Source organism: Eurosta solidaginis, chromosome 5, assembly GCF_040869045.1.
Source record: "Eurosta solidaginis isolate ZX-2024a chromosome 5, ASM4086904v1, whole genome shotgun sequence".
NCBI classification, from domain to species: domain Eukaryota; kingdom Metazoa; phylum Arthropoda; class Insecta; order Diptera; family Tephritidae; genus Eurosta; species Eurosta solidaginis.
This window is the reverse complement of record NC_090323.1, coordinates 42,986,351-42,999,692: the sequence shown is the minus strand read 5'-3', so window position 1 is coordinate 42,999,692 and position 13,342 is coordinate 42,986,351.

Below are 13,342 nucleotides of genomic sequence, written 5' to 3'. Positions count from 1 at the left end.
AACAACTGTTCCATTTCTTCAAATTTAACTTCTTTACACCAAAACAAAAAAAGTTGAAATTTTTCAAAAATTGTTGAACTATGCAAAAGATATTCAACACAACCTTTTAACTATTGCCACCTCTATAACTATTGAAAAGTGACCAAATAAACTGATTTTTAACTCCTTCAATTTTTTTAATTTTTAGACTTTTGAAAAGAAAAAAAAAAACTTGTGTTAAGCTGCTAAAATTTTCCAGAACTTTTAAACTATTTAAATACTACTCACAGGAACCTTTTTTAATTTTGCAAATTAAAATGTTTTCTAATTTATTTAATAATTTGGGAAAAATTTAAACAACGTGACATCAGGACGGACAAGGCGACAGCTATTTCGATTATACCTTGTAAATCTCTCCAAAGCCTTTTCTCCCGGGAGTGGGAGTCGAACCCGCACTCCTACGATAGTTGAAATGGTTATAAACGCATTCAGCTACGTCATGCCTTAGTTGTTGTAAAGTTTTTTCCCAATTGCCTCCTTTTTTGCATATTTTAATCTTTTTACACATGCATACTTTGTATGCAATTATGTGTTAATGTGTTATGTGTTTTCTTTTCTCTTAACGAAAAAAAAAAAATAATAAAACAATTTTTGGAGAATTTTTTTGTCTTTTTCAAAATTTCTAGAGCTGTTGAAAAGATATTTTAAACAACTTTTCCTGAATTTAAAAAAAAATTTTTTTCTGTTTTAGAAGCTCAAAAACTACTCAGATTTGTTTTTTTTGAGTTTTTCATATGTTTTTCTACCTTTTAGAAGAAATGTCTGTTTTCGGTGCTCTAGAACGACCAAGTAGCCCAGAACAATTCTTTTTTGCTATTTGGTGAAATATTGCAGAACTTTTTCAAGAACTCTAAAATTATTGAAATTGGTACAATTCTGAAATTTCTGTAGCTTTTTGGAAGCTCTATAAATAGCATAAAAAATTTGAATTTTTTTTACTTTATGGAAAACAATATTTGGGAGCTCTAGAACTATTGAATCATAATTTACAATTTTTTTGTTTGTTTTTGGATAGATATAAAAATTTTTGTGTAAATATAAAAGTTGTGGGCAACTTTTTAGAACTTTTCTACTATTTGGAAATTCTTGAACTATTGAAAATCTACTCAAAACAATTCTTCCCTCAAAATCTTTTAAATATTTTAAAAATTTTCGAGCATTTTGAAAATTAATAGAATTTGACTATTGATATTAGCGAAAGTTGAAAATTTTATACACAGCGATGGTTACCAGGACATGTTTCTGAATTTCACTTCTTCATCAGGTAGCTTTTCGGGTGCTGAGTTTTAAACTGGAAATCATCTGCATTTATACTGGTGTTATGGTAGATGACTTTTAGTATTTTGCCTTTGTGTTGCTATTCCTTTTATACACAACTAGATACATATAATTATACTATATGCGTTTAATCCAAAATTGTGGGGAATATTTTAAGGCTCGTTCAACAGAACTTTTTGGAAAATTGAAATACTTTACACAATTTTCCGGAAGTTTTTAATCCTGTTTAGAAGCTTTATTTAGACATTTTAAAAGCTACGTAGAACACCTTTTTATAGCAATTTTTTTTTGGAAATATCAAAAAATTTAAGTAATTTTGCTAAATATTTTCTCACGTCTCAGGTGACAAGCTACTTAGAATTTTAAAACTTTTGTTTAACTTTAAATTTTGGAGAAATATTTAAACATTTTCCTCCTTTTTAGAAACTTTAGAAATATTGAAAATCAACCAAGAGCAACTTTCTAAAACTCTTCTTTAACTTTAAATTAAACAAGTAGGTCCCGGCCCGGCAATTTGTAGGAAAAAATTATAAGGAGCACGACGCAAATTGGGAGATAAGCGCGGTCTAAAATCTCTACGAAGGTTATCGCGCCTTTCATTTATTTATTTAAAAATTTTCGACATTTTGGACAAATATGAGAATTTGCTCTAATTTTGCTGAATTTGTTTAAATTTTTCAGGGACTCTAGAGCTATTGGAAAGATACGCGGACAATCTTTTTCGTTTTGCGAGATTTCGTAACCCAAATTCAAAGTACAATTAAAGAGAGATCCCGTATAGTGTTCATGTGATAGCCACACGAAGTCTGCATTACTCTTCGCTTGAGTAGTAACTTGACTCTCAGCTCTACCAAGCATCAGTCATCCAACATTAGCGACGCTAAAACCAAAACTACGTTGATTTGTGGAAACACGTTAAGCAATATCACGTGACAGATATTGGTAGAATACCTGCTTAGGGTGTTCAGTAGTTGGTTAAGTTAAGCTTAAACTAAGTTTGCTTAAACTCTAGTAAAATTTAAACTCCAGTTAAGCTACTGATCAGCTTTTCAGTCACAGTTTAAGGCCGCCTTTGGGGTAGGCTTTTTGTACGGCAACATTGGTTTTTTATTATCTCGATAATTTGTAGATTCGACAACAGCTGGATTTTGTTTACCCAACAAACATTTAAAATACATTTCTCCAGCGAAATATATATCTAGTTCCGGAGGTGATATCCAACATTATTATTTAATTATTGTTAAAGCAGATAGTTCTCCAGATAGTATCTGTAGGTTTAAAGTGTGTAAAACGAATAATATTTTATTCAGAACTTTTATAACGTATTGAAACAATGCTTATTATGATCCAAATAAATTAGTATACAAAGTTGTTCATTTGCAAGTACATATATAAACATATGTCTATATAATAACTTATCGAATAAGTTCCAACACCTCCCCTCAAATGACAGCTCAAAACGAAAAATTATTTAGAATTGTTCTGACCCATCATATTTTTGCAATTTTCGTGTTTCATGTGCGATATTGCTTTTGTTAATATATCCGCTGGCATATTGTTAGTGTCGACGTATTCAACTTGAATATCTCCCCTTTTTATTGCTTCTCGTATGAAATGGTAACGGATATCGATATGTTTTGTTCTGTTATGAAAAACTGAGTTTTTGCAAAGTCTTCCAGCACTTTGATTGTCATTAAAAATTACAGTAGGCTCTTGGGCATTTAATATTTGTGCTAAAAAACTTCTCAGGTATATAGCTTCCTTCGATGATTCCGATATGGCCATATATTCTGCTTCGGTACTTGACATAGCAACTGTTCTTTGCTTTCGCGATTTCCAACTAACTGCTGCTTTACCAAATGTAAAAACATAGCCTGTATACGACCTTCTATCGTCTATGTTAGCACCCCAATCAGCATCTGCATAGCCTGTTAAACTTTTACCGCTCTTTTTAAATAGAAGTACTTGATCCTGTGTTCCTTTTAGATAACGTAAAACTCATTTCGCTGCTATCCAGTGACCCTTTCCAAAATTTGAATTAAACTGGCTAAGCACGTTGACAGCATGTACAATGTCCGGTCGAGTAGATACAGCTAAGTACATTAGACATCCGATTAGATTTTGATAAGGTAATTTTTCAACTTCTTCCTCTTCTTGATCACATTTTGGACACATATTCTTCGAAAGTTTTTCATTTATATTCATTGATGTTCTAACGGCCTTGCAGTCATTCATGTTAAAACGATTCAATATATCTTTAATGTATTTAGTTTGCGTCATTAAAATCTGGTTTCGCTCAAAATTACATTTAAATTCAATTCCTAAATAGTAGTCTAAAATTCCCAGATCTTTCATTTCAAATGATTTGCAAGTTCGAATTTTAATTTATCTAATTCATATAAATTATCTGACGCCAATATAAGATCGTCTACATAAATTGTTAAGATAATAATATAATTACTTGTTTTCCTAATATAAACACAAGGATCTGTTTTTAGTGGGCTCAAGCTAAGTTCTTTAAGTTTTTCATCCAACTTCTTATACCATTGTCTTCTGCTAAACCAGCAAAATTAAAATCAACCCAATCCGCTTCTTCGTTTGTTGTAACCATGTTAAATAACTTCCTTGATCTACCCCGCTCGCCTGTTAACAATTTCTTTGGTCGTCCAGGACCTTTCTTCGATGTCTGTGGGGTTTGGAATTCTTGCTCTGATTCGCTGCTTTCATCAAATACCATTTTTTCTGGGGTTTCATTTTCTTCATTACTTATTGATTTGCTTTGTGAATCGTTGCTTTCATTTAGTACCACATTTCCTTGGTTTTCGTTTCCGCCATTATTTATTGGATTTCTTTGGCCTGTTTCTTCTTTAAAATTTATATCTATTACATTTCTTTTCCAGTATTCTGTATCTATGAAATCTTGTATTTCGTTATTTCGCTTCTGAAAATGTTCTGTAAATATTACATCTCTACTCCGTAAAATTTCTTTAGTAACAGGACACCATAATCTATAAGCTTTGGACTGTAAGGAATAACCAATGAGTACGCATTTTCGAGATTTGGCTTCAAATGTATCTTTATTCCCTCTCTTATCTAGCATGTAGGCTATCGAACCGAACTTTTTAAAGTAACTTACCACAGGACTGCGACCTGTCCATAATGTGTATGGTATTTGTCCATCTAAGCTTCGCGATGGGCATCTGTTCCTGATGTAATTTGCCGTTAAAATTGCTTCTGCCCAGAAACCACCCGACAAACCTGATTGTAACAACATACATCGCGCCATTTCAATTAGAGTTCTATTTTTCCTCTCAGCGACACCATTCTGCTGAGGCGTATACTCCACTGAATATTCATGTTTTATACCTTCCTCTTTTAAAAAATTCTCTAGCTTCTGTAAAGTGTATTCAGTTCCGTTATCTGATCTCAATGTTTTGATTTTCTGCCCAGTTTGTTTCTCTACTAAATTCTTATATTCCTTAAATTTATCTGCAACTTCGTTTTTATGCTTTATAAAATATACCATTTTGTTTTATCGTCAATAAATGTGACGAAATAACGTGAACCCCCAATAGAGTTTATTCGCATAGATCCACAAACATCGCTATGTACAAGCTCTAGAATATCTTTACTTTTAGATAATGATATACGATATGGAGCTTGGACGTGTTTTCCTTGAATACAAATTTCACATTTTGGAACGTCTACATTATTACCAATACTTACACCACGGATTTTATTCTGCTGTATGATTTCCTTCAAATTCTTGAAATTCAAATGGCCGAAACGTTCGTGCCAATCAAGCAATGACTGTGTAGACATCCGTGCCGTTCTGCTTTCTTCACTTGATTCGCTAATAAAATATAAACCTTTGTGCTTGTGAGCAATCATCATAATGTCACCTGTCTCTGGATTTTTCACCACAGCCTGTTTTTTCGTAAAGATGACTTCAAAACCGTGCTCTGTAATTCTTCCAACTGATTACAAATTTGAACGAAGATCCGGAACGTACAATGTGTCCTCGAGTTTCAGATGCCTACCCTCTTCTGTCTGCAATTTTACGACTCCGTTACCAGCAATATTTGTTGACTCATTATTCGCTAAATTCAAAATGTTTGATTTTGGTGGTTCAATCTTTAAAAATTTAGAATTCTACACTTTCTTGCTTCGTACTCTTCTAGTAATTTAATCTTCAATATTTCTATTTCTGGAAGCCTTTCTTGTGTCTCAATCGCAATCCTGAACGTTTCGTACTCATCTGGAATGCTATACAGAAGCAAAACAATGAGCAGATCTTCAAGCATTTTAACGTCCATTTCTTCCAGACGGTCGACAATCTCGAAAAAATTACGCAAATGATCTCTTACATCATCACAATTCTTCATCTTTGACAAAATTAAAGACTTCAGTAACATGGCCTTTTTAGCTGGACCTTTCGATTGATATACAGCATGCAGCTTGATCCATATATCTCTCGACGTAGAACAATTCCTTATTTGCCTTAATTCTGGTGGTGAAAGCGTAAGATTTAAATCCGATCGTGCTTTAGCGTCCATTGATTCCCACGCTGTAACATCCTCTGCAGGTTCTTCTGGCTTCACACATGTTCCGGCTACATATTTCCACATATCATTCTTGATGAGTAGAGCCTCCACCTGAATTTTCCAGGTATCAAAATTCTCCTTCGTAAGAGGTTCTATCTTGAAGCTTGTGTAGCTCATTTTTTTATATTAGTTTTTTTTTTTTTATTTAAACGGCAGCAAAAGAAAAAAACTACTTTTTATTTTTGATATTTTCCTGGGCCCATAACCTGTAGGTTTAAAGTGTGTAAAACGAATAATATTTTATTCAGAACTTTTATAACGTATTGAAACAATGCTTATTATGATCCAAATAAATTAGTATACAAAGTTGTTCATTTGCAAGTACATATATAAGCATATGTCTATATAATAACTTATCGAATAAGTTCCAACAGTATCCAACTTCATTCTCCAATCACTATCCAACCTTTGAGAAGTTTTGTAAAATTTAGAATTCTCGAGTTGATCTACAACGTTATTATCTTATCAAATGACTATCCAACGCATTTCTCCAGTTGATATCCTACATATATATTTATATTTTATCTTATTTTCGTGAAAATACTGTAGTATGAAATCTTACATTTGAGTCCAGGTAGAGAACCACAAGTTGGGAATTAAATTTTTTTAACTTAAGAAATAGTAGGTTTTTTTTATCTAGGAATGATCCTAGACAGTGAGCTGTCATGGAAGCTCAACGTGGAGAAGAGGGTGAAGAAGGCCTCAATGGCACTTTATGCATGTAAAAGAATACTGGGGCGTACGTGGAGCTTATCGCCCTCTCTTTCTCATTGGGTTTTTACAGCGAATGTAAGCCCTATTTTATACTATGCAGTTCTTGTTTGGTGGAAAGCCACACAAAAAACAACCTATCAATGCTCAGCATTGCGGGAGCCCTGAAAACAACCCCGACGGCTGCACTGTATGCCATTCTGCACATTCCACATGTAGACCTGGTAGCAAATAACATAGCGTTAACAACTGCAACCAGGATCGGTGCCTCGAAAATAAACAGATCCTACAGGCTCCCAGATTACTGTATCGTTTTCGAAGCGGAAATATTAGCCGTAACCAAAGCAGTAGAAACCCTGGAAGAGAATAGCTTAAGCTGCAACCGTGTTAACTTTTATATTGATAGTCAAGCAGCAATTAAGGCAATAATCTCGCATAGCACAGCATCTAAATGCGTGTTAGAGTGTAAGCAGTCTCTGGAGAAGCATACATCTATATTGGGTCCTAGAGCATATGGGAATAGATGGGAATGAAAAAGCGGATGAACTAGCTAAAAAGGGCGCATCCCTTGAAGCTTGCTCCGTAGACGTCCCAATTAGACATGGCGAGATTAAGCGAAGGCGAGAGGTGCACATGGTCGACCAAGCATGAAAGGCGTGGGTTCAAGCGCGGGGCTGTAAAGTGTCGAAGATTATGTGTAGGTCTTACAACGTTAGACTAACAAAGTTGCTTCTATCATTAAAAAGAGAGGACTGTAGACTCATGACGGGTATTCTGACTGGACCCTGCCTTCTGGCGTCACATTCCTTTAAATTAGGCTTGCTCAATGATAGCAGATGTAGGAAACGATCGAGCACGTTCTATGCTCGTGCCCTGCGCTTGCCAGGCTAAGACTCCAGCTATTAGCAGTGATACAGCTGTCAGATCTAGAAGCAGCAAGTGGCTTAAGTCCTAGGAAGCTTCTAGTATTTGCCAAGGGGACACAGTTATTTTATAACATACGATCTGGTTTTTGATAGGGTTTTTCAGTTTGGTCGTTAAAACAAACTTCCTTCTTTTGCTGAGAACGCCATGATTCTCGAGTTGAGCCACTGTTTCGAAACAACTCTTGAGTTTTTAGAAGTATGCCTAGTTATCAACATGAGCTCTAATGGTACTCAAGCCCAAATGCTTGTTGGGTATACTCGACGCCATTTCGAACGAACGCAAATAACTGATAGGTTAACTAGGGTTTAATCCTGCCAGATCGGCCGCTTAAGCTCAGCTTAAACTTCAGTTAAAGTGGACTGAAAAACTGCAGATTTGAACTTGTATGAAAAACCGGGCCTTAGTGGCAGTAAGAAGGAATCATTTTTTGTGCCCTTTTTGATCTGTAAGAGTGTTCTTCGAGGATAAGGCTAATTTCAATACACTGTTATTTACTATCATTTACGCTGTCTGTTAAGTCTTGGTTCCTAGTTTTGGACAACACTAGTCAATCCTACTATGAGATAAGGTAACTAGGAACGAGGAAACTTGGGTCTCAACAGAAGTTTAAGTGAGGTTTTCGACTATGAGCTAAACTAGCTCTGAGAACCGAAACTTTACAGGAATTTTGGCTGTAATCAGCAGTTTTTGTATTTAAAAGTAGCACATTTTGAAATATAATTCACATACATACATACATACACACATACCTGCCTAAATATTAACATTAAATGCTACCCATTATTTATTGGGTTCACACAATTTGTGCCATTTAGTACAATTCATATATATTTTTTTTTAATAAAAAGATAGTCATAAATTTATAGAAAACTGAGTGAATAGCACAAATTCGCCCATTATGAGCCAGCAGAATACAATAAAATGGTTCTTATCATTTGTGGCTGGGGGAATGAGTGGTACGAGTATGACCACTTTGTATCTCTTGAATGGCGCATGTCCTTGTGCACACAATAACTCTCCGTATGTATGTTTGTATGTATGTAAATGGTCCAATGTTCGTTAGTTGGAAAGCCATTCCAGCTAATGCGAAAATTTATTGTTTGAAAAACAAGTTAATAATTCATGATTTAGTAGCAGCAAAAGCGCAACGCAGCACAGCTGAAGTGGATGATAGAGGAAAACAGAAGAAATTTTAATGGTAAGTCAAGAAGGACAATAAGAGCGTCAGCTGAAATTTAAAATAGCATAAAAGCCGTTGAAATATTACATAAAAGCAATTGTAGATATTTTTTTGGGTAAGACTGAAAAATGTGCTATTAGAACCCTATAAAATGATATTGAAGCAGTGATAGAGGCACACCACGAAGGTTTCCAAGTGATCTCTGACAAGGAGTATTTCGATTCGGAACGTTCCTTCCAGCTGGTGGCAGAGCAGAAAACTCACTTAGTTTCCTTGATCTTGTGTGAGAACCAAATCCATTTCATAAAGACGTCTAGAGGGATAACAGATTGTTTGTCCGTCAACATAAACAAACGAAACTGGAGGAGCATCACAATAACTGCAACCACACTGCTGGGTTAAAAAGCTATATTTAACCTATTTATCGTTGCCGCATCCGACGAAACGTGACGACAAAGTGCTTGTGGTACTTGACGACAAAGTTCTGTCGCTCTAGAAAGAATGCGCTGTTACCCATTTGCATCGCAATGGCAGAGATTGATGAGGCCAGCCGAAAGCCTAAACCTTTAATATAATTAACCCGAAAGCACATGAAAAATGAAAGCCTGGAAACCCAGCTAACCGATGAAGAGTTAACAATTAGCTGTACGGGCTTTATGTCGCCAATAACATAGCACAGCGAATCAAAACACAGCGGCTATGCTTGCTTAACCATGTTATGCGAATGAAAGATGATGCTCTGGTCAAGAAGGTATTATTACGTAAGTAGACGAAGAGCGCGCTACCGCTCTGCTGGAAGCACCAGGTGGAAAAAGACTGAATCCTTTGGTGTTAGCAACGAAGAAGGGACGGCTGCGACTTGTTGGGCGGTCAAAACCGGTAAAAGGCTAAGCACCAACCAAGTACTTAAGTAGGTGAGGAAATCAGCTAACCAAGGAGGAGGGTCTTATCATCATCAGATATTTCGTCTTACGCCAGATATTGAAACCGTTTTTCTTCCTTACTTCACCGCAAATCTTCGGTCGTAAGTTATCACGAAAAAACCAACCCAAGGGGCCGGCACTCGGGTATTTCACCTGTTAAAAACTTTTGAGATAGTAACCATGGCACACTTCAACTAGATCTAGATGTATCATATCCTCATCCCAGACTAAAAATATGTATCGAAACTATTTCAATGATACCCAGAGGTTTGTGCAATTTCAAAAATGTAACATCCAAATCTAGTAGAACTAAAGAGGGAGTGCCACGTAGTGAGGTCCTTCCCTTACCAACCAAAAAGAAGTGAAACGACTGTATGGAAATGCACCCAAGCACAAAAGCCCCAAGTCCATTCACAGATAAAGTATGGTCCAAAATAAACAGCGATTTTCCAAGTTTACGGCCCTTTACTCACGTCGTGAGTGGAGCAGAGGAGAACAATTTAATAACCGCAATGGCCTCTTGCAACAAAAAAATCATGAAGTCACTTGTCGATAGGTCACACCTGAAACTTGGGGAAAATAAACAGGAGCGCTAATTTCGATTGACCAGTGACACACCCGGGAGAACGCCTGTCCTTATGTCTCCTGCGCATTTTTTGCCTGTTTACGCGAAAATTCTCAATATAAAAGATCAAAATGAAATTCTGAAGTGGCAGTTCCTGCTGAAAAATAGAAAATCAGGTGAACCCTCGTATACAATTACTTGATTTAACTCCGCCTCCTAGGCAAATATGGGTACATCTCCATCAGAACTGTGAAGGGATTGGATCTGTCATCATGCCAACCTTATCCACACATGTTGGTCAACTTCTTTGTGAAGTCACGGCCGGTGATCAACGATATCAGAGCCAAACACCAAATTTTGTCATTCTTAACCAGAGTCACCTTCGGTATACGTGATGTACATATGTCGGGCATAAGATGTGTCCACACTTTACAAAAAACCATTTTTCAGTAGTAAAGTGGAATCAACGACAGAACTGAACAGCTTTACCAGATACATCTTATTCGAGGGCTCAGGCTCAATACACATCTAACCGCAGTTCCATCTCACGACAGCGTCGGAAAAAATCTTTAACATGCTTCAGTAAGCACTTGGGAAGAAGATAAGGACGTGCTGTTCGATGTATGTCTTAGATGAGAAGTGTCTCCACATGATAGAAACGATATTTTCAACAGCAATGTGTAACAGTGCCAACAGGGTAATCGTCCTCTGTATAACAGCATTTAAATGGCTACTTTTTTGGGCTTCCGTTGGAGTATTTTGATGAGACGGTTCTTCTTAAGGTATTACACTGGGAAGGGCAACTAGGTCTTCCATTCCATTTGCGACAATCTGATCGAAAGAAGCTGCAGGATAGGTAGGGTGCAACGTACAGCAGCTATTCCTATAACTTGGTTATTTTCCTCCACATCCTTACTCCTTACGACTAAACCATGATATGAGTTATCCGGGTATGAACTGGCTGTGGGAAGAATTGTCTGGGACTAATTGTCGAAGTTCCCCACAGCGATTTATATTGAAGTAAGACTAAATGCAATATTGTCCTGAATCAACATCAGATTTCTTATCCGAATTTCGCGATACCTGACACCAATTTGGAGTACCAAGAAAGTTGTTGTTGTTGTATTAACGTTGCTTCGCCCCACTAAATAGCACGAGCACTCACAAATTGTCATCAAGATCCTCTAACGGAAGTCCAAGGAAACTGGCTGTTTCAACAGGGGCGGACCACAGGGAGATGGGTGTTAGAGGCGTAGGTTCCACATTACAATTGAAAAGATGGTTGGTGTCATGTGGGGACACATCGAATGCAGGACATACATTACGTATCCCGGGGTTGATTCTGGACAAGTAAGGGTTTAACTTGTTACAGTAACCAGAACGGAGTTGGGCCAGGGTGATTCGTGTTTCCCTTGGTAGTGTGCTTTCTTCTTCTGCAAGGGTGGGATATTGCATATTAATAACGGGGTTCACCGGGCGCGTCCTGACAAAGGAGTTTACCTATTCTGTGTGGATTTGGCTTAAGGGCCTGCTTATACTTGCCTGGATCAAACGACAGTGTTGGCAGGTGTCGGATCTCGTCATAGTGCTTTAGGAGATGTTCCCTTAATCCCCGAGGAGGCGGTGCTAGATCAAGCAGTTGTTTGCTAGGATGTCCTGGTTTGTGACAATTAAGCAAGAACTGTTTCTTGAGCATTTCATTGCGCTCCTTGATATTGAGGTCTTTGGCCTCATTATGTAGATGGTGTTCGGGAGTCATAAGGAGACATCCGGTGGCAGTTCTGATTGCAGCATCTTGGCAGGCCTGTAGTCTCTTCCAGTGTGTATTTTTAAGACCAGGTGACCAGACTGGTGATGCGAGCTCAAGAGCGGCCGGCCAATTGCTTTGTGCCTGTCAGCGACATTTCTTTATCTTTTCCCCATGTGCTGCCGGTAAGCGACTTGAGGATTTTGTTGCGACTTTGTACTTTGGAAACAATCTCGGTGGCATGAGCCTTGAAGGTTAGAGTATTATCGAACGTTACCCCTAAGATCTTTGGGTGACTGACAGTCGGTAGTGTGACACCATCGACGCGTATGTCCAGTATTTGCGACATCTGTTCCTTCCACGTCGTAAACAGGGTGGCCGTGGATTTTGTCGGTAATAATGTCAAGTTGCGCGAGGTGAGGAAACCGGAAAGTTCGAGTCTTCTATCGCCCTTCCTAACAACTCAGTATTTAGAGGGCTGACCAATACCAATACCGCAGGCGCATTAAGTCTTGTTTGATAAACATACTTCATTCCCTTAACAATTCGAGTAGCTCAGCTTGGAAAACCGAAGCATATTTCCTAAAAGAAAATGGAATTGGCCATCGCTTCCTTTAACAAAGTTAGATTTGCAGCCGTCAGTAGAGGTTCTGATGACTATGTAAGCCTTTCCTATTCCGTGATATTTTAAAATTGTTGCTGTGTTCTCGCATTAGCTTATCACGAAACGAATGTTCAGTGGCTAACCAGATGATATTTGGATGGAAGCGTTCAGAAGTATTGGGCTACTTGAGTCGCGTGCATAGGTGAATGATATCCTGAGCTTTTCCCACTTGGGTGAACGAAAATATGATACCCACATTGTTACTCTGCTTCGTCGGCTCACCCTAATCTATGTTGTAAACACTCATCAAACTCAAACATTTTTTTCAGTGTAGCCAGCCAACCTGTTGAATATGGTCTTCACTTGTGTCGTCTAGCTCTTTTTGTGTGCCATTATTTGACAAATGCCATTGTGTTACAAAAATAAAACCAAAAGTTTCAGTGTCCACAAAACTGGTTAATGTGTGGCGTACAAGAACAAAGATTGTAAGCAATAAAAGGGGACTTGTATGCATGTTGTAGCCAGTATCGAGGGATTCATAATAGCCGCCCACTTGCAGTCAAGTGTAAAAATAACCGTCTACCATACTTTTCAACGGTATGAGCTCTATTTACGTATTAGAAGTATGAGTGAGCTTATCGTGGTGAGGGTTGCCGATGGTTTGTGTTGCCGGTTTGCACTATGCCATTGGCCAAATAATTTGAAAAGTGTTCATGCGCGTTTCGCGTTTGTATTTGGCGGTGTGAGCAGGTGGCGGCTCAAAA